Source organism: Orcinus orca, chromosome 7 (genome assembly GCF_937001465.1).
Source record: "Orcinus orca chromosome 7, mOrcOrc1.1, whole genome shotgun sequence".
Classification (NCBI taxonomy): Eukaryota; Metazoa; Chordata; class Mammalia; order Artiodactyla; family Delphinidae; genus Orcinus; species Orcinus orca.
Window position 1 is genome coordinate 56351936 of NC_064565.1, and position 25823 is coordinate 56377758.

General features: G+C 37.9%; 1 protein-coding gene and 1 pseudogene across 4 annotated transcripts in view; one reads left to right on the top strand and one right to left on the bottom strand.

Moving 5' to 3' along the window:
- Positions 1-25823, top strand: part of B3GALT1 (beta-1,3-galactosyltransferase 1) — a 600428-nt gene that overhangs the window by 393360 nt on the left and 181245 nt on the right. The window lies entirely within an intron of this gene.
- Positions 2211-2689, bottom strand: LOC101281311 (ubiquitin-conjugating enzyme E2 variant 1-like; annotated as a pseudogene).

Consider the following 25823-nt stretch of genomic DNA (forward strand, 5'->3'; position numbering starts at 1 on the left):
ACAGAGCATTGAGGGGAGAAGATCCCTTTGTACTAAGAGACCTCAGAGAAGGCTTCATGGAGAAGGTGGTGGCATAGAATATGAGAGAAGAACAGGGAGAATGAATGATTGATTTGGGATCATCTCATTGTAAGCCATAAATGGTAAACTAAGGCACCTTGCTTGTTAATGTGGGGTATAAAGAAAGTTGAAAGACAGAAGGAGTGCTCTCCCAGGTAGAAAATAATTACATATTGATATAAGAGAAGATAACGCTTATAAAAGATCGAGGTGATGCTTGTTGGAATCAGTCATCTTCTGAAAGAGTAAGTGATGTTATCAGATTACATTTTTTTCTTTTTTTAAATATTAACACACACTTCTTTTTATTATATTAAAATCAGGCAATGGTCTGACAATAAAAAGTCTACTTATGGAATACTGTTATGTTAAACTTTACTTACAGGATGTTAAATCCTTAGAACTAAGGTTTTCCCCAGAAAAAGATTAATGGAAACATCAGGTGCTTTGCAGACTTGATAGTTGCTGCTTTAAAAGGTGGTTTTACACCACAAACACTAAATTAAAAAAAAAAAAAAAATCTTAGAACACAATGAATTGCTCTTATTTCGGTATGCGTCCAGCATCTCAGCATTTAGTGGTCCTGAACAGAAAAGTGGAAAACGCAGCCACTGGCCAGGAATTCCGGGGATCTGCCGTGCACGCCAAGTTCTTTCTTATCCCTGCTGAGGACTCAGAGAAGCAGCAGCACTGAAACCAAAGTATGTTCAAGGTTCAAAGAGTTCAAGGTTCTTTATGTTCCAGTTGTCAGATTCCAAACTAGACCCAAATGGATTGCAAGGATGACCAAATGAGAGCCCTGTTTAAAACGTCTTCAATTTTTAAAAGCAAAAGCAATTACAGGAAAAGAAAACAATTCATTCAAAGGAATCGTGTGTGCTTACCAGTGTCTTCTGTGGCCTTTCTCCAAGTTTAACGACCAAGGACTTTGAGAGCTGGCAGGTCTGAGTGACCTTGGTGACTGTTCTTTTCACCTTATCAAAACCTGAGCTAGGGCTTCCCTGGTGGCGCAGTGGTTGAGAGTCTGCCTGCCGATGCAGGGGATGTGGGTTCGTGCCCCGGTCCGGGAAGATCCCGCATGCCGTGGAGCGGCTGGGCCCGTGAGCCATGGCCGCTGAGCCTGCGCGTCCGGAGCCTGTGCTCCACAACGGGAGAGGCCACAACAGTGAGAGGCCCGCGTACCGCAAAAAAAAAAAAAAAAAAACCTGAGCTAAAAAAACGTATCAGCTGATGATGACAGCAGAGGGTGGCAGGGCTGAGAACCCAATATTCATTTCCCAGGCTGGTGGAGAGTAAATAAGTGTGGTTCCAAAACTAAATGAGGGAGGTCAGAGATGCTCTCCAACCTTACCTTATGGCTTCTGGCCAAAGCAAGGAAGTGTCCTGGAAGGTGTTGGGTGGTGATGGTGCAAAAAGGGACTTGAGTAGGAAGAAGGAAAAAGCAGCACCCCTCGATTAAGGTGAGGGGAGAAGATATGGGGAAATCCCTGAATTCCTTACCAAAGGCCAATTTCAGAGGGGAGCCGAGGGGGTCACAATCTATGCTTCGGCCGAGGGTGGTAGTGGAGACTGGGAAGAGGATGATGGCTTTTAAGCATTTAAGAGTTAAAGAAAGAAACCAGGAGTGCAGACAAAGCACCCCCCACACACCCAGGAGTAGTCCCACAGGCTGTGACCTGAAACCTTCACATCAACTCTAAGAAGCCACCCCCAGCTGGAGGGCTGTTGCAGGGAGGGAGGAGGCAGGGGGAGGGGAAGGGGGAGAAGGCAGAGACCCCAGGCCATGTAATCAGCAGCAAGGTGATTGCGTGGTGTGTCTTTTGACAGTTGAGTTAGATGTGCCCCGCCGGTTATGATGGGAATCGATTTAAATACACTTTCTTGATCCCAGAAGTTCAGCTATGTGGACAGTGGTTACACTTGACAGGATGATTTGTTATTGCACAACTTATATATTTCAAATGGAAATAGTATCAAAAAATTAGTATCATTTACAGTATCTTATGATAAACTGCCTTTGAATGGGAGTTTCCTTTCCAGAACTTTGAGGTCTACAAGACGTATCTAGAAATTTTTACTACTGTGGAAGATGAAGACGACTGCTTAAGTTGAATGGGGGCTAAGGGAGGGCCTGTGGTTTTTCTTTTTGATTAATTGCTGTATCACTGTCCTTCAGGAGGCTGAGGGAGTTTCATATTTTCTTTAGACATCATTAGGCGCCGAAGCTCTTGCAGGACAACTTTGATGCTCTATGAGTTCTGCCATTCTGCTAGCACTGACATGGCTCTTGGGTCCACCACTCCATTAGAACTATTAACTCCATTCATATTAATTTTTGTTACAAATCTTACAAAGGGGGGTGCTTCTGGGTATTTAAGTCCACATTCTATTTTAAGGCTGTGTATTCAGTTTTCATAAACTGTTCTTGGAGGCCCAATTATCATCCCTGTCCATCTTGTAAGTGTCATGTCTTTGTCATCTTCTAGACCCCAGCTAACTGTGCCATCTCCTATTCCTTTCTGGCCTACTTCGAGTTCTTCCAACAGTGGGCAATTGCGAGGGACTTTTACTCCCTAGCCCGTGGTGGCTACCATCTAGCGTCGCTGTCGCTCAAAGGCCGGCCCCTTCTTCACCCCCAGATTACATTCTTTAGTTCTTCCCACTGACTCCCAGTAAGCCCAACACTGAGAGATACACATGAACAAGATTAGCACCTTGCACAATACCTTGCTCAGGGTGAATAAATATTTTTCAAATACCTATTTTAAGATTAAGACCAAAATCCTTATATTAAGAGCTCAAAAAGGGTCTAATAAATATCTTTCTTTCAAGATACCTAATTGCCTAATTAGTATTCTTAAAAGTCACAAGAATTATCTACTTCAGAATTGTTTCATTAGATATTTGGGTTGTAATTAGAATATAGTTAGATATTATGATCTAGTTAGTTATCTAGAAAAGCCTTTGGGGTGAATCATTTTTTTTTTAACATCTTTATTGGAGTATAATTGCTTTACAATGTTGTGTTAGTCCCTGCTGTATAACAAAGTGAATCAGCTATATGTATACGTATATCCCCATATCTCCTCCCTCTTGCATCTCCCTCCCACCCTCCCTATCCCACCCTTCTAGGTGGTCACAAAGCACCGAGCTGATCTCCCTGTGCTATGTGGCTGCTTCCCACTAGCTATCTATTTTACATTTGGTAGTGTATATATGTCCATGCCACAAGGACCTCTGATTAATCAGAAAAATTGTTCCCCTCATTACATTGCTAAAGAAAGATAAAAAATAATGACTGATTATTATAACATTTACTTTTTGCCATTCATCCTAATAGTTAGGTAAATTGGAAGTAGGGTATTACCTAGTTCTGAATTAAGCTTTGCTATTTTATTTATCCATGGAAATTATTGTTTTAATTAAAGATACAACCACCGTAAATAGCAATAAGTGGTCTCAAGACCTACGTAAACTACCAGTTACTAGGATTGCATATGTATTAGATACAACTAACATTGGTATTAAAAGAGGAAGGCCTCTAGGACTGTGAATCAAATATTTTTACTTGTTATTAAGATCGTGCCTGCCAACAGGCTGCCCACAAATACCCATTAGAGTTATAAAGCAAGAATTTATCTTCGTTTATTAATGGAAAGTTAATGAGTAGAAAGCATGGCCTCTCTCTCTCCTTCTCCCTGCTTCCTATCCCGTTATAAATCCACACCTTTTCTTCATTTTCTCTGGGAAAAAATTTTAGTGTTCCAGTTTATCTTACGTAAGCAGAAGATAACACTTAGAAATGTACTTGTAACATAAAATGGCCAGTTAGTAAGCATGGGGCCACGTCTGGACTAAAAAGCATTTTGATGCAGCCTCCAGAGAAGCTTTTGTCAAAGAATAACAAACATATGAAGTAACCAAAGAGTCCATCCTGAGGTCAATTTGTTGAGAGGTCTATAGACCCAGGATGTCTCAAAGGAGTTGACAACATCCTGCTTTGGACATACATAAATAACATGCTGGCAAAAGCATTATTGATGAACTGGCACAATTTGATGAAAACAGCAGACCAAAGTGATGAAAGACCAAAGAAGAAAATTAAGATTTGCCTGTTTTTTAAAACATGGTAATTTTTAAAAAGCATTTATATTTTGACTCTTTTTAAAGGCTGGGCAATTTGACCTGTAATGAATAGTCGCATATTTGTGATTATATGTCTACAATATGTATTAACAAATTATTAAAAACTGTTTGCCCCCAATACAAAAAAGGGAAAGTTGTAATATATCACTTCCTGAAATTACTTTTGACTGGGTGTCAAGACAAGCAGCTGGAATAGGACCTGTTGCTGGAAGTGCATTTTCCCAAGTTGTAGACATACAATAACGTGTAGCATCCTGCCCAGGACTGTGGTCTGGACCTGCCAGATGAACCCCTCTGCCCCTTAATGGCCCAGCCCTTGTGTTGAATGCACACAGTGGTCTTCTTGCCTTTGGAGTGCTTTATCACCCTCCATCATTTTCTACAACATGTGAATAAAAATGGCCTCTGTTTGGAAAAGTTAAAGTCAAACTGAGAAATGAACTTGATTCCCAATCCGCCATAGTATAAGAGAAACTGAGTGGTTTGAAAATACTTTTGTGTTACTTTGACACACTGGCTCTCAACCCTGTCATACTCCAAGCCCCATTTTTATAGCAAATATTTTATGAGACATCTTTACTTGCCTCAGAGAAATTCCAAGATAAACTACCTGCACAGACTATTTAAAGAAATAAATATAATGCTCTGCCTGTAATATAAGGGAAAAATACATAAATGCCCTGGAGTACAGCTGCATTGGTGACATAATGAAGTAATCAGACACCTGCATCTATCCAGAGGTAGACTCACTGGAGACTCATAGTGAATGTGGCAGCTACAAAGGCTGACTGATATGGGTGAGTGTATTGGGAACTCAGATGCCTTGTGATATTTGTTACTTTTCAAAATAGTGAACACTCCTGGCAAATTAAAAAAACAATTGAACAAAATACAGCATTTCCTCCATTCACACAGCACTTCCATTCCTGATAAATTCAGTATACACTAGAACCATACTAAAAATACTTTGTGTTTTACTCTGTGTAAAAAAGTTAGGTTACAGGCTTCTGTAATTATACCCAGGTGTTCTACCTTCATGCATATGTGAAAACCAGGTAGAATGGGGACTACTCTGTACATTGCAGAGTGTCTAGCGTCCCTGGCCTCCACCTACTAAATGCCGGAGCACCCTCTCCATTTTTATGACAACCAAAACCATCTGCAGAGATTCACAAGGCACCTGCAAGGGGTGGTACCAATGCCACTGAGAGCTTTGCCTGGTTCTCAGCATGGCACGTGATCGCTCATCACTTCTACCCTACCCCAGTCCTGTTAAAGTCTGAAGTATAGCAATACTGTTAAAGCCTGAAGTATAGCGATACTGACTTCCTATCTATCAGAAAAATTCATACCAAGGGATTTTATAACCTTTGCTAAAAAAAATAAGGAATCACAAAATTATTTTAAAATTCAAGCCTGATCATGTTTCTTCCTTGATCAAAACTTGAGTGGATATTTATTTATTTATTTAATAGTTGATTTACAATGTTGTGTTAATTTCTGCAGTACGGCAAAGTGACTCAGTTATACATATATATATATATATATACATATTCTTTTTCATATTCTTTTCCATTATGGTTCATCACAGGATGTTGAATATAGTTCCCTGTGCTATAGAGTAGAACCTTGTTGTTTATCCATCCTTGATCATTTTTTAAATTCAAATAGTTTTTAAGGAGCAGATCCTTTTATTCAAACAAAAATCTTACATGAAAACACAATATATAAAAGAGATAGAAGCAGTTCTGCTCTGCTTAGAACTAGGGAGGGGACCTGGCACCTTACCCACCCAAGCCTCTCCTTAGCAGTGTCTGAGGCAATCCCACAAAACCTTTCATCTAGGGCTCTAAGGAACACTGTTTGGAAGGCACTGACTTATAGGATTCAGGCTACCAGGCTCTAGCCCCAGAACCCCTCCCTCACAGTTGACACTCACACTATAGCATCCAACCATACCTGCTAGGGGCCATTTACCTCCAAATGTCTGCTGCCCTTTACCTTTGTTTTCACTGCTTCTTCTCCCCTGAACTCATCTTAATTACCAAGCCTACCCATGTTTTATCAGCTCTCTGGGATGTTTTCCTTCACATCGCTAGGTAGTCAGGCTCTTTATTCTCTGTGTTTCCATCTGTTCTGCCATCCATCATGGGTCTAATAATGACAGCTGGCATTGGTTGATTGCTTGCAATGTACCAGGGCATTTTATAACCTCTTTCTTGTTTTAACACGTCTTCCTCATAATAATCCAATGATATAGGTACTAACGGTGTCCCCATTTTACAGATGAGGAAACTGAGGCCCAGAAAAGCTAAACAACTTTCCCAAGGTTGTTTGTAACTTGGAAGTGCAGGAACCACAATCTGAATTTAGGTAACCTATGTGATCTGATTATCATGCCTTTTTTCCCACTGTCTTCTTCTATACTGGGAATTCCTTGAAACATCAGTCACATCTTACTCATCTTCCTGTACCCAGCACTCAATAAGCCTCAAAAAATGCTATTAAAAGAATCAAAATGAGTGCTTCCTTCATAGACTCAGCCCAGTGAGATACTTTAACTCAAAAATTCATAAAATGTTTACTGGCCTTCTTATAATGATTTCTCCTTTTCCCGCTTTCATTACTTTATTAAAAGCTGATAAAACTAACAATGTTAGATCACAGTGCAGCAAGCAGTGTGCAACTCAGATGGTCATAGAAATTGAAAATATTTAAAAGAAAATTCAATTAATAGATATATAATTGTTTTCTGAACAAACTTCCAGTTAATATATTAAATGTGCTTATTCAATAGGGAATCTGTTTCATGTAATACATAGTTTTCGTGTTGCTATATTAAATAGGTGTGTTTCCTGTACTAAAATAAGGAATAAATATATTTCTTTTCAGGGGGTGCTTTATATCTTTTTTTTATTTTTTAAATTGAGATATAATTGACATATTAGTTTCACATGTACAACATAGTGGTTCAATATTATGTGTTGTAAAATGATCGCCACAATAAGTCTACTGAACGTCCATCACCACATACAGTTACAATTTTTTTCCTGTGATGAGGACTTCTAAGATGTCCTCTCTTAGCAACCTTCAAATGTGCAACACCTTGTTGTTAACTATAGTCACCATGCTGTATATCACATCCCCAGGACTTAGTTATTTTAGAACTGGAAGTTTGTACCTTTTGATCACCTTAGTCCGTAATAATTCATAGGAGTGAATATATTTCTATTTCAACTTTTCCAAAGACTCAGTTTTATTTTTATTAATTATATGAAATTTCAAACCTTTCTAACCTTTATTATACCTATTCTTTTACTCACCCACTTACGCAGTTACATTTCTTTTTCCCCAGCATATCTTCTTAATTCAGGCCTTTTGTAGAACTCTCTAAGAATTTTCCAGATCTTGAGATTTCAGAGCTTCCAGTAATTAAGACTGTGGGTCTCAGAATCTGTCAGCCTTGGCTCTGCCTTTTGCTAGCTGGATGACACTGAGCAAAGTTACTCATCATCTCTGAGCATCAGCTTTCTCATTGGTAAAACTGGATTATACTTGTTCCTGTCTCAGTGTCTTTAAAATGCTTACCTCAATGAGTGGCTCATACTACGTGCTCACTAAATGTTAGTTATTTGTAACTTTCATGTTTATCTTTGGGGGAGAGGCTGCTTTTTTAAAATAAGTGTCTCAGCTTTCTCTTAGACTGAGTACCCGTTGTTGTTACTTCCCTTCTGGCAAGTAGCATAGACTTCATTTTTAGCTCCCCTTTATTGATAGAATGTGTTATCTGATATTGGTCTTGCTAACTCATAAACATATGAGTTCTTTCTACTTAATAAACCATGTTAGTGCCTAAATTACTTTTTTTTTTTTTTTAACTGCTCTTTGGTGAAACCTTGGAGCCTGGCATTTTCTAAATGCTAATTGCTTTCTTTTCTCACTCTGGTAATTCATCCCAAACACATACTTTTGATTAAGGATTAGTTCTATATAAATATTTTGTGAATGAAAAATATCACATACAAAGTTAAACCTTTGTTCTGAATGTAGGGAAGATTTATAAATACACATCACATTAGAGTTGCCATATTGTCAAAAACCCAGGAAGAGGACGTTTTTGTTTCTCCAGTTCAGTAGGCTGATATGTAAAAAGTCATTCACAAGTCAGTCTGTTTAGATGTTTTGTGTTAAAATCCAGAATGAGAATAAAGATTTTATCTCTCTCTCTCTCTCTCTCTCTCTCACACACACACACGCGCGCGCGCGCACACACACACACACGCGCACACACACAGAAGATAGTGCTTTGCCTGCCCTCGTAAGCACACATCAAAATCTGCTAGTGGTTTGCATGAGGCACAGGGGCAGGTGGGCAGGCAACCTTTCTAATGACTAAGTAACTAAATAACCGGGTTTCCAAAGCATTCAGATCCTGGATGAGGATTTTTTTAAGGGGATGGGGAATTAAACCTATCCCTCCATATTTGTCCTATGTTATTATGTAGTTAAAATGTTTTTCCAATATCTTCTAAGTTCACAGATTCTGAAAGAGCTAGGTATTTAGGATTCATGTGGTTTTTAGTGAGTGAAATATATATCTCAAGAGATTCAGATTTGTCTCAGCCAAGGCCGCAGACAATGCCAGGGGCAGAGCTAGAATGTGGACTTGGAGACATTTCTTACATCTTCCCTGATTCCTGATGCAGAATTTACTTTTTTTTCAAAAAACTGAAACCATTAAGAAATCTTTCTCATTATACTTCTGGTGAAATAAAATATATAAAATAAAAATGAAATATAATACAAACTAAGATGCACATAGTTGCAGAAGTTTGATCTAATATATAGAAATAAAGTACTTTTATGATTTTTCTATGAATGTGTTCAACCATTTAAAAATTTTGAAGCTAAATCATTAATTTTTAAAATTTATAATTGCAAGGTTGCTGTTATTGGCAACAAAGGCTGTGGCAAGGAGCCCTGTACTACCAGAAAGGTAGGGGATGGAATGGAATGAAAGTAAGGGGAGGAGGTCCAGTGGACTACACTGTGGTGAGCGCACAGCTTAGGAGAGGGCCACGTAATGTGGAAGTATTAACCCGATCGTAGCGTTTTGCTTTCAAGGAGTGATGCAGCCTCCAGATACAATATTTTTCCATACATCCCCCAAATCTGCTTTACATAAGCATTTTCTGCTGGATCAAGCAAAGAGTTAGAAAGTCCAATTATTTTTTCCTCTTTTGGTTTTAATGACCCCATAGTCTATGAAACGATTGCCATTGTGAAATACCTCGCAACCTTCTCACTCTCCATGAATCTTGTTGACCCTCTGAGAAGAATTTCACATGGCAGCCCATGGGCTTCTTAGGAGTTTCCACGATGGGTAAGGCTGGGGTCTACAAAGTCACAAAGATTTGGGTCCCAGATCATCAGCTCTTTGAGTGTTTAATGGTGTGACCTTGGCAAGTTAAATTTCTGAGCCTTAGTTTATTAATTTGTAAAGAGAGGATAATCTTACCTCATAGGCTCACCATAAGGATTAAATATGAAGATATATGTGAAAGGCTTAAGCACAGTCCTGACATTTAAATAAGTGGTAGTTACAAATGCTTTCCACTAACTCAAGATCAGACCCACTGAGTAGACATTTTTGTTGAACCATAGAAGTTTCTTTCTCATTTCACTATACATCACAGACATGATTGATTTGCATAGAAATGGACCAATAATGATATTGGCTGGTTTATATTAGAGTCATCCCATTTGACTGAACTTTATTAACCGCAAATCACAGAGAAAATAAACATGAGCACCAAAGAAATAGAAGGAATTTAAGAAGAAATGTACAATAGGTGTAAATGAGAAAGTACAATAAGCACTTAATCAAAATAAGCCTAAAGCAGAATCCTTGTGCATTAGACAAACTGCTGCAAGAACTAAATTCTAAACCTCTGCACGCACAGACCTTACACACCTCACCTAGCTTGCGTGGGACTGAGTTTCCTCATTTATAAGACAGGGACTGAATTAAATCATCTTCCGGGCCCCATTCAGTTCTAATATTCTAGACTTGTCTTGAACTGGAGAATGTTAGCAACTTACATCTTAAAAGCAAATCCAGGGCTTCCCTGGTGGCACAGTGGTTGAGAGTCCGCCTGCCGATGCAGGGGACACGGGTTCGTGCCCTGGTCCGGGAAGATCCCACGCGCCGCGGAGCGGCTGGGCCCGTGAGCCATGGCCGCTGAGCCTGCGCGTCCGGAGCCTGTGCTCTGCAATGGGAGAGGCCACAACAATGAGAGGCCTGCATACCGCAAAAAAAAAAAAAAAAAAGCAAATCCAGTGCTTTAAAAAAAATCCTATGAAGCAAGTATAACTGTAATCTTTCCAACTAGCAGCCCTTTCACTCATTTATGCAAGCTTTGCAGAATTCAGTCTGAAAGACCGTGGGCAAATCCAGGTCATATCTCCAAAGTCAAACCAATGGTGGCTGTTGACCACGAAAAACATCTGGAAAGCCATCTGCTACAGTTCACACAGGGCCTCTCACATTCAGACTATTCCCCGATAGGACATTCAGTGTCCTAAGTAACCGTGTGACTGCCTGGAGTGCCTTTCATGCGGATTTTCCAGGACAAGGATACTGCCAGAGGACAGTGTATTTAGGGATGGCCTTAGAGCAAGCAGAGGCATGCAGTAGGGGTTTTCTGGAAGTTATTTTAAGCCAGAAAGTGCTACTTCCAATCAGCACCGCAATTAATTAATCAGTTTGTGTATTCTAAAACCAGGATTGGAAGGCCTGTCTGTGTGCATCACAGTAGCCACAGAACAGCGAGCGTGGGTCCTACTGCTGAGGTGCTCGTGGCGCCGTGCAAGAAGCAGGCGCACAAGCATACAATTGCTGCACAGTGTGGTGAGGCCCAAAGCCGAGGAGCCAGTCCTGAATCCAAGGCTGATGCATAAACTCTGTCATCAATGCAGTTTGTTTTCAGAACAGTGAAGGGTGATGCTGAACTGTACTTTCTTTTGTTCTGTTTTGCATTGAACCATTCTGTAAAGTGATCTCGTTTAAGATAAAGCATATTGAATCAGTTCCATTTTCAAATAATTCCAGAATAATGAATTTTTATGTAAAAAAAGTCACAGCTATTTTGCTTCCTGTCTTTTCCCTCCAATTGGGGACCAAGTCCTTTAATGCTTCCCTTGTTATTATATGACTCCCTTCTTCCCATCCTGTCCCTGTTGCCCTAGATTTCATCCTCTTTGTCTCTTGCTTTGACTCTTGTGCCCTCCCTGTCTGTGCTTGCCTAGTTCCAATTCATTATCACCTTTGTGACCTGATATTTTAACTAAACTATTTTGATCCAATGGAATAAGCTTTCTCAAAAAGACAAAATAAATAAAATATTAAACTTTCAACCAGTTAAAATATCAAATAAGGTGTGAAACTAATTCTTCATCTGAATCCTAAATGTTATTTCATCTCACCCCATCCTTCATCCTATAATTGATGCCATGTCAAAAAACTGCATTGGGGGCTTCCCTGGTGGCGCAGTGGTCGAGAGTCCGCCTGCTGATGCAGGGGACATAGGTTCGTGCCCCGGTCCGGGAAGATCCCACGTGCTACGGAGTGGCTGGGCCCATGAGCCATGGCCGCTGAGCCTGCATGTCCGGGGCCTGTGCTCCGCAATGGGAGAGGCCACAGCGGTGAGAGGCCCGCGTACCGCAAAAAAAAAAAAAAAAAAAAAAAAAAAAAACTGCATTGGAAAATTCCAGTCTGCATTGGAAAATTAAAATCTCCTGCCCCTCCTCACATGGCTACCAGAGCACTTCTCCTAAAACATTTAACCCCTCACCCTGCTTGTTTGCTTAAGACTCTTCAGTGACCTCTGATATTGCCAAAGAAAATGGTTTCAAACTTGAACATGTGTGGGAATAATGTAAGCGTCTTTTGTTGTTGTTGCTTTTTAAAGCAGAGTCTCAAGGCTAAACCCTCCCAAGATTCCGATTTAGTAGTTCTGGGGTGTAGGGCCTAAAGGATCCAGCCCACTATGGCATGGGTGCCCTTTTTCCTGGCATCTCCTCCACTTCTACTCTTCCCTTGCTGTAAATTCCTTGCAGATAAGAACCTACTATGTCCCCGTACCTAGCAAAAAATGGATGGCTCAGGAAATTGATGGCTTTCCGTAATTACCTTTTTTTTTTTTCTTTTTGCGGTATGCGGGCTTCTCACTGCTGTGGCCCCTCCCGCCGCAGAGCACAGGCTCCGGATGTGCAGGCCCAGCAGCCATGGCTCACGGGCCCAGCCGCTCCGTGGCATGCAGGATCCTCCTGGACCGGGGCACGAACCCGCGTCCCTGCGTCGGCAGGCGGACCCCCAACCACTGCGCCACCAGGGAGGCCCCATAATTATCTGTAAATGAAAGAAGGAAGCAATGTGTATACTCAAAATTATTCTGGCTGATTTGATAAAACTAGAAACGAAACGTGAGATTTCGACAAATATCTGAAATGAATGCATCAGTTGGTCGAAGATTGAAAGAAAACATATGGAGCATTCAGCTTTGGTTGTGATTAACATCTATTTCTGATTATCCTTAGGGAAGAAAATTCTAATTTATGATGATTGTGATTATTGTGAAGATGATTTATAAACGTATAGGTTTTGAGAAAAACAATTCACTTGCTTTTCGTTTTCAGCGTTGTTAATTTACAAAGATTCCCTAAACGCTTTAAGGCAGTTAGAGCAAGCATAAAATTATGTTGCTCATTTGTGACAGGGTATTAAGGTTATCAGGCACAGTGCCTTCTTAACGTGCTTATTTTTAATTACATAGTGGTGATAGGCACCACAGACTTTCTGAGGAAGGTGTGGAGGTGATCCAGATGAATGTGAACCTGGCCTTCTTCAAAGTTCATAAAGCCCTGCCCCGTACAGTTCCAGCCAGGGGAATCTTGCTGTAACCCACTTTGCCAGGATGTTGAATCTGTTATAAAGTGATTGCGCCGACACAGATACATCTAAGGCGATCCAGGTACTGAAGTGCTATGTGTGATTCCATGCAAGGAACTGTGGTTCACAAGATCCTAGAAGAATAAAAATTATTGTTATTTTATTTTTCTGTTTTGGCCATAGTGAATGGGAAGATACGTTAATGCATCCACACTGACATGCGTATTCTTCTCTCTATCTGGAACATTTTCCCTCTTCACACAGCTGTTTCTTGCTTATCCTTTAGATCTCATCTTGGAATCAGGATTCTGGGAACCCTTCCTGGGCACCACCACTGGGGTTGATAACCCTTCCTGAATGTCCTCTCTCTTCATTCCCTCGTTCTGCTCTTTATCACAGCACCTAGTGCGATCCATTGATATTACACGTTTACTTGTTGGCCTCCCCATTTGACCATGAGGGGGAAATGCTATCACATTCTCCATTGTACCCCCAGTGTCTAGAATAAAGCCTACAATAAGGCAGATATAGAATAAACATTTGTCAAGTGAATCAATGATTTATGTGTATTTATTAGATCCAAATCACTTAGTATCATCACAGCCTAAAAATTACTTCAATTTTTATCTTGTTCTCCTTGTTTTTGTACTTCCGGCCCTAAAAAATTACCCAGTGTCTGATTTAACTTCTAAAGAGGTGTAAATTGTATAGATTGGAAGGTCTAGGAGGGCAACAATCTGCCTTCAGTCCTGGCTCTACCACCAACTAGCTAAGTGATTTTTACAGATCACTATGCCTTTCTGTTGTTTATTTTCCTCACTTAGAAGAGTGGATTTCCGACCCAAAGATTCCATAAGTCCAAAAAAGAAAATCTTCATATTTCAGGCAAAATACCTACTCCAGTGATAAGTCTAAGCCTTGATTGTTCTCCAGCCATGTGATAGAAGTTTTCTTGGAGATATTTTGTAACACTAACAAATATCCAGTGGCTTTAAGCATATAGCATTTTTTCTGTATTCTAAGCAGAATTAACATGAAAAGGTAAAGGTGACTTTGTGCCTAGTGGTGATGGCAGCAGCTTGGTGGTCAGATCAGGTAGCACTGATGCCAAATGTGGGTGGATTTGTTAACAGAGTTCACACAGCCATCTGCGGTACATATGTTGCTGTCCCGTCAGTTCATCATCGCCATCTGGGGCTCATGAAAAGTGGACAAATGACAGTGAAAGGTATGAAATCGACATCAACCACACCACTGGATAGGAGTAACAACGTGACCCCTTCCTTATCTAAACTGTAGAAATTGGGCAGCAATACATTACCTTCATTTCCTCTCAGTTTATATAAGCGTCTAAGAATATAACAAGATGTTGTACATGGAAATCTTGGTAAGTTGTAAAATGATTATGCAAATGTTAGTTCTTACACCAAAATCAGACTGTCACAGAGCCATCCGTGAAACACCCTGAGAGTCAGTCAGTCTATAAATATTTATTGAGCACATAATATGTGTCAGATACAGTTCTAGGCATGGTGCTAAAAGAAGCTTGTCCATTATTCTAGGTAGGATAAACAGAAAACAAACACAGAAAAATAAATAAGCAGACAAACAGATGGACAAATTATCTTGAGAGGGCTATTTTAGCGAGGCTCTCAAGGAAAGACCTAAAAGGTATCCTTAAAATTGAGAGCTGTTTAGATCTGAGGAAGTTCATCCTAAGCAGGTACAAAGGCCCTGTGGTAGGAATGAGCTTGGCATGTTTAAAGAATGGAAATGGGCTGCTGAGGCTAGGAAACAGGCTGCTGAGGCTAGAAAATAGAGAAGGATGCACAAGAGGTAGAATATGAGACAGAGACAGAGGAAGGGGCCAAGGGAAGGAGTTTGGATTTTATTCTATGCAGTGGAACACCACTGGAAAATCTAGAGCACTGTGGCCATACACCTAGTGGCCCCAAACTACTGCTCTCTGAGCTACTTTTTCCCTCCAGAGGAAAGGGCTAGACAGACAAGCAGTCTCTCCAGCAAATTTAAACCAACTAAGACCACACAATGTTTTGTTTGCTTTCTAAAAGCTATTAAATATTTTATTCTGCCTGCTTCACTTAAATGAAAAGGTCACTTTCAATTATTTTATTATTGGTTTGCTTTCCTGAAAATCAAAATAAGATCAGGAGTCATTTGCAATAAGTAGTGACTATCAGTTTGTGATCCTGGAATTCAAAGTGATGGATTATTAGAATTCTTTCCCTGCTTTGACTTGTTAATTATTTTTAATATTCTGTTTTGAGAGAAATTCGAGGTAGGAAGATTAGACAGTGCATTAGGATTTATGAACAGCCCATTTTAATAAAAAATTTTAAGACTATGCAAAATTAGGTTTACTAATAAAAACATATGCTGCATGCCATCCTGATATTCTCATACATTTATCTACAATTATTTACTGGGCCTTCTAGTCTTACTTTTTTTTTTTTTTTGCGTTACGCGAGCCTCTCACTGTTGTGGCCTCTCCCGTTGCGGAGCACAGGCTCCGAATGCGCAGGCTCAGCGGCCATGGCTCACAGGCCCAGCCGCTCTGCGGCATGTGGGATCTTCCCAGACCGGGGCACGAACCCATGTCCTCTGCATCGGCAGGCGGACTCTCAACCACTGCGCCACCAGGGAAGCCCTAGTCTTACATTTTATTTAGACTCTGATCTTATAGTTTTCATCTGAGCAAAAATCTCATCTATTTAAATTTAAAATTTTAATTTTTTAAAATTTTTTATTGAAGTATAGTATGTTGTGTTAATTTCTGCTGTACAGCAAAGTGACTCAGTCACACACATATATACATTTTTTTATATTCTTTTCTATTATGATTTATCCCACGGTATTGAATATAGTTCCCTGTGCTATACAGTAGGACCTTTTTGTTAAATTTAAATAATCAGAAGTGAAACACAATATTAGAAAATTCAGTGATGCTTTATTAATTCATGTGTATTTCTATCTGATTAGCCATTAGAAGAATCTATATACATTTTTTGTGTTTTAATTCCATAAAATTTTTAAAGAGTATGATTTTAAAGGTCAAACCTGAGTTACCAGGATCAAACCAATTCTTTCGCCTTGCTAGATTGTTACTTATTTAAAGATTTTGTTTTTAATTGGAAAGAACAATATTTGAATAAAATTAAACTCCTCAAAGCTAGTCAGGTCTTTAAAAAATAGTATTTAAGCAATCTGGAGTGTGCAAAATCATATGTTGGTCCCGTACCGGCTCGTTCCAACATGGCTGCATGCACTCAGGCATGCACACACAGAGTAAATTAATATCTTCGTTCCCTAATATACGAGGCTCCTAGAAAAGTGATGACCAAGTATAAAGTTTTGGGTGCTGACTTCTTCATTTAGGGCCACTGCTTCCTCTCTGCAAAGTTCACCTCTGAGCAAGTCAGTGTGGGCTCCCTGTAATGTGCAACAATCACAACTTCACACAGAGAGAAGCTGAAGGGGTGCCATGTCTAGGCAGACATTTTTAAATAAGCCAGAAAGAGCTGTTTGTTACCATTTGAGCATTTTTCAATATTCTGATGTGGGTGTGCTTAAGAGGTCTCAATATCAACTCAGACATCTTATAATTTGGAAAAAGCTTTCCGATTTATTTAATGATATTCATAAATTTTGCTCTGTATCTGAGTTACAAATTCCTATACAGAACTTGAAAAACTCTATTAGATGAGTGTTGGCCTTTTTTTTTTTCTTTCCAAACTGCCTTTAGAAGAATTAGGAAACAGAATAGATGTTCTATAGCCAGCAACTCTCTTGTGTTATTCTTTTGAAAGAGTGAACTTGAGACTTATCATATAACCAGTGTTTTAAACAAAAATTATAGAGTATCCTGAATTGCTTAAGCTACATCTCTAATTTAACAGTGAATATATTTAAATGAAGATGAGCTAAAGGGTTTGGTAGTCATGGCAACATGATATGAAAATATACCATGTCATTCAAGTCTATTAGAAAAAAATATATTATCATTCCAAAGGTTTCTTTTGCTACTTTAAATACTGACTGTAGAAGAGAAAAGAAGAGGATGAGAGAATAGATGAGGCATGAAATATTCTAATTTTTTAATTACAAAAATGCTGGTTTGAAAATAATGTGATCTAAATTCTAAATAAATTTAACTACAAACAAAATTGATATTAAAAATAAGAATATGAGAAAATAAACATATCAGATTTGCTGCTTGACAAAAATGTGTTAAATCTACTTCCTGCAAGTAAGCTTCTAGAAGTGAAGAGTAATTTCATATTTTTAAGATTTAAATAAGTTGCTTTTAGAGCACATAATTTGTGACTATTTATATGAGAAACAAAACCTCAAAAACACAACTTTAAGTTTAAACAAACATGTGAGATATTCAGAGCTTTATTCAAAATCAGATGATTAAATAGTGATTATTGTAGATAATTTAAAGCACAGAAAGACAAAAATGTGAATCATACAAATATCATATTCATAAAAAATACCAGCTAACATTTTGAGGTCTATTCTTAAATTTTTTCTGTGCTAGAAATATTTGGCTGTACATTTTTTCTCATAAAAATAGAACCACACTATACTTTTTGTCTATAATTTGAAAGCCTGAGAGCCTGGCTTTTATGTCAGACACACTTGGATTCTAGTTTCACCTCTCATTTCCCACTCCCAAAGGTGTGTTTTGAAGCCTGTCTCATTTCCCACTCCCAAAGGTGTGTTTTGAAGGAAGCCTCCACTCCCTTATGTGAAAAAAGAATAGAATAAAAGCACCTCTAGCAAAGGACCATTTTCAGACCAGGAGATATCTAAAAAAAGACAGTCAATAGATGCTATAACAGATCTGACAGAATATTAGAATTTTCTGCCAAAGATTTTAATGCAGTCATGATAAAAATGCTTCAACAAGCAATTATGAACACACTTAAAACAAATGAAAAAAGTGGAATCTCAGTAAAGAAATAGAAAATGTAAAGAAGAACCTGATGGAAATTTTAGAACTGAAACATACAATAACTGAAAATGTTAAAACTAAGTAGATGAACCCAACAATAGAATGGAGGGGACGGGGTTGCGGGGGTGGGAAATCAGTGAGCTGAAAGATAGAACAACAGAAATTACTCAGTCTGAACAATTGAGAAGAAATTGACTTAAAAAAAAAAAAATCAACAGAGCCTCAGGGACCTGTAGTCAATATAAAAGGTCTAATATCCATATCATCAGATTCCTGAAAGGAGAGGAGAAAGAAGGCAGTACTGAAAAAATATTCAAAGAAATAATGGCTGAAAATTTCCCAAATTTGACCCCAAAAAAGTAAACCTATAGATTCAAGAAGCTGAACAAACCCCAAATAGAATAAGTCTAAAGAAATCAACACCAAGAAACATTATAGTCAAACTTCTCAAATATAAAGACAAAAAAAAAAAATCTTGAAAGCAGTAAGGAGAAACACCTCATTTATAAGGGGAAAACAATTTGAATGACAATGGATTTCTCATCAGAAACCATGAAGGCCAGAAGTGGCACAACATTTTTAAATGCTGGAAAAAAAAAAGAAAGAAAAGAGCTATTAACCCAGAATCCTACATTCAGCAAAACATATCCTTCAGGAATGAAGGGGAAATCAAGACATTCTCAGATGAGGGAAAACTAAGAAAACTTGTGACCGCAGACCTACCTTAAAAGAATGGCTTCAGAAAATTCTCTAATCAGAAAGGAAACAATAAAAGGAGAAATTGTAGAGCAGCAGGAAGTAAGAAAGAGCATAGTAAACAAAAATATGGGTAAATACAATAGACTTTCCTTTTCTTCCTGAGTCTTCAGCAAAGGGTGAAGGCTAGTCTACTTATAAGGATTTCTGGACTCCAAAAGACATGAAGACTCATTGGAGGTCGGGTACAGAGGAGTGATGTGATCTGATCTGACATTTAAGAGGATCTTTCTGGCTGCTGTAGGGACACCAGAGTGAGAGCAGGGTGAAAGCAGAGTGAAGTGATGGAGACCTAGACCAGGGTGTCTGCAGAGAAGGTGATAAGAAGTGATCTATTTCTGGGTGCAGCAGGATTTGCTGTTGATGATCATGTAGCAAGAGAAAAGGAGCAGCTTCATCAAGGACAATGATAAGATTTTTGTTTACAACAACTGGAAGAATTGCTAGCAGCTAATGGAAGAGGCTGCTGGTGGAGCAGACAATGGGGGAAGATCATGAGTTTAGTAAATAAGCCTATGAGAATTAAAATTTCAGAATATTTGAATTCCCTGATTATCTTCTCATACAAACATCCAAAGAGCCACATTTATCTATTTGTGTATTAGCGCCACTCTCAAATTTGGCAATTTGGAAATATTCAAGGCCATTAACTAAGATTTGAGGGATATATACCCAGTGATGCAATACAAGAGAAAAATGACAAAAACTGTAACTGAATGTTCAGATTCCATGATTTTAAAAAAAACAGTGAAAGTAAATATTTAATACACAAAAATATGAAAATTTATAAGCATGATAAAATGCCAAATAAAAATTAACTATAAAATATGAATAGGCATACCTTAATATTCCAATGAAAATAATTACTAGGTAAAATTAATTACAATAAAATGTTCAAGTGTAACAAAATATTTATAGTGTAAAAATGAATAAAATTCAACCCGTAATATTTTAAAAGAAAGTGAATTAACATTTTTCAAAAAGTGAAATCTTTAAAAAGCAAAGAGTATTAATGATGTCATTGTAGAGTTTCAAGTATATTTTTGGTGCACATTTTCTAGCTCTTGCATAAAAGTCTTTGAGTCAAAAAGGGTTTGAGGAAGAGTGAGAACATAATTATAAACCAAGTCCAAATACTTTCCTTTAACTCTTTCATTTTCAAACAATTTTGTGCATTATTTGATACCTTTGGAGATATTTTTTAACAACTTTTTGTTATTTGCAAGAGCTGAAATGTTTTTATTGAGAGAAAGCTGCAATTTGTGTTTCAAAGAATATATTACCACCTTATCTTTGTTTAGATCCATCATTTACAGATGGAGATCTCACTTTTCAGAAAGGCTTTGAACTAAAGTAAGAATTATTTGTGCACTAGAAGCTTTGCTCTGTTGATTTTCATTGTTTTCTTCCTCTAGGAAATGGTTTACATACGGAAGAATGCTTCCTCAGCATAGGTACCTTTGTTTATATAAAATTTTATCATTTTAAAACTGACTAAATTGTAAGATGAAAATAATTCAAATTTCAGATTTTTTCAAAGGTCTGAAATAACAATAAGAAGACGAACCAAAATATCAATATTTTAATTCTTCCAAATGGCACAAAATGCCAGAACAGCTGAATATGGAAAAATTTTTATCTAAATTCACGAATAAATAACTTTTTGTTCTAGTGTCTTTTTAAGTAATTACAGCTAAATCCTAAAAAACCTAAAATCCTCACAAGTAGTTTAAGGTCTTGTTCTGTTGCATTTTTTCCCTCTTCAGAGCTAGTCAGAACTTATCTTTATATTTGCATCAGTATCACTTTTGTTCCAAAGTGCACTGAATTTAAACTGGCTTTGACCTACTTAATCCTTCCCACACGGGATGGGGACTCTTCTAACCACAGCTAAACATCGCATCTGCAAGTGTGACATTTATCTATATTGCCTACAGGTCCCATTGAAAAGTTATATTTTCTTTTAACTGTGCAACCACTTTGTTTTTGCCATGAAAACATACTCAAAATAAGCTAACTCGTATTTTTTCACATTCAGTAAAATTAATACCAACAAAATAAAGATCATTACATGAAAATACTTTGTAAAACAGATTGTAGCATCACCATAAATAAAAAGGTTTAACCACTCAGAATTCATTAGAAGATTTTGTTTCTTTGTACTCTGTTGAACAAGCAGAATTTTTTGTTTTAGGGAAATGTAAATTTTTAAAATAATTTTTATTGGAGTACAGTTGATTTACAATGTTGTGTTAGTTTCAGGTGTACAGCAAAGTGAATCATATATCACATGTACATATATCCACTCTTTTTTAGATTCCTTTCCCATATAGGTCATTAGAGAGTATTGAGTAGAATTCCCTGTGCTATACAGTAGGTCCTTATTAGTTATCTATTTTATATATAGTAGTGTGTATATGTCAATCCCAATCTTCCAATTTATCCCTCCGCCTCCTTTTCCCCTGGTAACCATGAGTTTGCTTTCTACATCTGTGACTCTATTTCTGTTTTATAAGTTCATTTGTACCATTTTTTTTAGATTCCACATATAAGCGATATCATATGATTTTTGTCTTTGTTTGGCTTACTTCACTCAGAATGACAATCTCTAGGTGTATCTGTGTTGCTGTATCTATAATGCTATGTCATTATTTCATTCTTTTTTATGGCTGTGTAATGTTCCATTGTATATATGTACCACATCTTCTTTATCCACTCTTCTCTCGATGGACATTTAGGTTGCTTCCGTGTCTTGGCTATTGTAAATAGCGCTACAATGAACATTAGGGTACATGTATCTTTTCAAATTATGCTTTTCTCCAGATATATGCCCAGGAATGGGATTGCTGGGTCATATGGTAGTTCTATGTTCAGTTTTTTAAGAAACCTCCATACTATTTTCCATAATGGTTGTACCAATTTACATTCCTACCAACAGTGCATAAGGGTTCCCTTTTCTCCACACTCTCCAGCATTTATTGTTTGTAGTTTTTTGATGATGGCCATTCTGACCAGTGTGAGGTGATACCTCACTGTAGTTTTGATTTGCATTTCCCTAATAATTGGTGATGTTGAGCATCTTTTCATGTGCTTTTTGGCCATCTGTATGTCTTCTTTTGAGGACTATTTCATTCTTTGCTGTATCATCAGCACTTGAATTTTGCCTAGTACATAGTCGGATGTTCAATACACATTTGCTAAATAAATGTGTAATATGAGTTTCATGTATTTGAGAATATTTAATTCTGCTGTGGAAGACAATGGTACATTTATGAGTAACTTAGTGTCTTATAAGGCGTAGGCAAAATTCATAGACTGTGTTAGGTATAAAGATAATGAATGAGCAAGTAGTGTGCGAAACATAGGCAGAACTATAAGACCTACAGGTATGGATATAGGTATAGATGTTAGTTACCTATGAGACAAATTGGTCGTGGATAAAGTAAGTAAAGCATGTATAACTAAGCATCTCTTATGCATCACATGCTAAATACATGTGAGGCATATGGGATGTTCCACATGCGGACTATTAAGTTGACCACCTTTTAATGACATACATCCTGGCAAATGAAACATATTGCTGCTCATCAGGCTAAACCTTTAACTGTGGCCAGGAATACTTGCCTCTTTTGTAAAGTATGTGTGTGTTGGTCTAAGTGCCTTCCATCTGCCAAGCCCCTTTGCTCAAACATCACCCTTGGTCCTCGTAACCACACCATCAGCAGCAAGATGGAGATAGGATATATAACATTGCATAATACAGAATTCAGGTGGAAGACTGCTTCTTAGCTTGCACTTTTCCTGTCACATCTTTTGCCTCTTTCTTCTTGCTATGTGTTTAAATTGATTTAATGAACCGAGTAATTCAAGTATCTTAATTTGGTCTGTGAGCTTTTCTGTTCCCTGGCCTTGGGGGTAATTTGCTTAATTGTGCACTTAGAGTCTACTTTGCATCATATCCATATGACATAACTCTCATAATATCAGTATATATGTGAATATGTTTTACTTTGTAAAAAAAAAGAGCATGAATACTCATTTTTTTTAAATTTAGAGCTCAGCACAATTCCCACTTTTTCTTTCCTTTGAGTTGGTTTGAGAACCAAAGTTTGCTTGTTATTAACATAGTTGGTATAAGCTTTGTAAATGCCCCATAGTTTAAATTTTATGTCTTTCTTTGCACTTAAACAGACATTTTCACTTTAATAGATTTGGATATATTTCTGATTAATAAGAATTTTAAAATAATAGAACTTTTTCAAGAGTTTCTAAATTATCCCAAATCATAAAAATCAAATGCCAAGTGTCATCTAGTTGATAACTATAAATAAATGATTCTAAAAGAAAATAATATCTTAATTTTTTTAAATCATTGAATACTGCTATTTTAACTCAGTAAAGACATTATAGCCCAAGGGTAATCGAGGAGAAAACTGATGAGATGGGCTCTTCTTTCAAGTTCCCTAGATATGCCATTCAGGCCAATTTCCAACAAGTTTTATGAGCCATAAAAAGGAAGGAAGTCTGCAAGAGTGCAGACTGACAGCATGATAAGTAAAGTTATAGCTCTTAAGGAAGCAAGAGCAACATAAGGGGTTGCTGAACTTGTGATTGAATCATCTGAGGCTATCAGTGGGAGATGTTGGCAAGCTAAATGAGAATTCACAGTCCAAGAATGTCCAAGGTCCTGGTGCAAAACCCTGTAGAGAGTTTGGCTGAATGGTTATCTAATCTCAGTCATTTCAAAAGCCTTTATTTTTAAAGAGCCAGACTCCCAATTGAATACCAACTTGAAAATCAGTGAAAGATGGAAACAAAAAAAGATATTAGCAGATGTTGAACCAGATGCTAATGAGTGTGGTAGTCTCTCTAAGCATAGGAAGCAGAAACGTAACATTTAAAAGGCACAAACCCTTGGGTTCATCCCTTCTTAAAGCCCCTTAGTGGAAAATTATGAGTGACCTTGAAAAGGCAAGGAAATCAATAGGACTTTAGGCTTCATCCAGCTTTATGAAGAGTGGCAAATAATGTCAGAGAAAGACAAATACCATATGATATCACTTATATGTGGAATCTGAAATATGACACAAATGAACTTGTCTATGAAACAGAAACAGACTCATAGACATAGAGAACAGACATGTGGTTGCCAAGGGGGAGGGAGAGGAAGGGAGGGAGGGATTGGGAGTTTGGGATTAGCAGATGCAAACTATTATATATAGAATGGATAAACAACAAAGTCCTACTGTATAGCATAGGGAACTATATTCAGTATCCTGTCATAAACCATAATGTCCAAGAATATGAAAAATAATATATATGTATAAATGAATCACTTTGCTCTACAGAAGAAATTAACACAATGTTGTAAATCAACTATACTTCAATAGTAAAATAAATTTTTTTTAAGTGGCAAATAATGAAAAAGACTGTCTTCTTTAGTGTGCTCTGTCAACATATATTCTGCTGTGAAAGCAGTGGCATAATTTGGAGGAAAGGAATTCTCCCAGTGATTCAGTAGGTGACAAAAAGAAATACCCCTTTTATAGACTAAATACACTAATGACAAATTCAGATATTTCACTGTGCTAATTGGCACTACAGATAATGCCTATTCTTTCTAAATGTAAGCTGCTATCTGATTTCTTTACAATGTTTGATACTGTAGATTGTCCTCTACTTGAAATATCTCTTTCCCCTGCTTTCATAGTACTACATGTTTCCGATCTATTTCCAGCCCTCCTAGATTTCTGTTTCTTCTACTGTATTAGTTAGCTATTGCTGTATAACAAACCACCATAAAACATAGAGGCTTAAAACAACAATTTATTCACAATACTATTGGTCAGCTGGTCTAAGCTGGGTGATTCATTTTTTCCATGTGATATTGGCTGGGGTTCCTTATGCAGCTGTATTTACTAGGAGCTCAGCAGGGACTGGAACTTCCAAGTTGGCCTCACTCATATCTTTGCAGTCTCATCTACGGTGATAAGAACTGGTTAAGGTTGGCTGGGCCTTTCTTTCCATCAGGGTATCAGGAATGGTGGTGCAAGCCTCTAAATGGAAGCTGTAAGACCTTCCAAGATCTAGGTCTGAAAATGCTCCAGTGTCGTTTCTACCACGTTCTATCAGTAAAAGCAAGTCACCAGTGTCAGGGGGGCAGCCAAGATGCAGGGTAAGGGGCCATAGACTATACCATATAATGAGAAGAATGGCAAAGAATTTGCAGCCCTCATTAATACAGCACATCCATTTTTCCTCTATGTCTTCCCAACCAATTAGTATTTCTGTTGCTGAAGATTTGGACCTTAACTCTCTACTTCTCTCCTTTAAAATTTCCTCATTTAGAGAACTTCATCCGAAAGCTCTTCAGTATCCTCTGACACTTTCTGTATTTTGACCCTACTGATTGCTTTCGTCCCCAGAATGAGCCATGCTGTCTGACATGACCTTTGCTCAAAATACTCCCTACCTTATCACTCTTCTCTCCACATCTGATTTACTCCTAATCTCTCTGTAGATCTCAAATTAAGCATCACTTCTAGAATATGTCTCTAATCATCCAAGTCAGAGTTAAGTTGTATCCTATTCACTCCAATAAACTTTCATCTTCCCTCTTATTCCTGAATTCAGTTCACTCTGCGGTGACGGTGAAAGTTTCTATTTTGTAGACCAGAATTACCTAGTAGATACCCTTTGTATTCAGATTATTAAATATTCTCATAACCTTCTTTCCTATTTCCTGGCTATTTCTTAAAAGTTATCCCCAAATGATTAATTCTTGGTTATCTTTAATCAATGGTTAATCTTTAAAAACAGTTCTTATGGGCTTCCCTGGTGGCACAGTGGTTGAGAGTCCGCCTGCTGATACAGGGGACACGGGTTCGTGCCCCGGTCCGGGAAGATCCCACATGCCGCGGAGCGGCTAGGCCC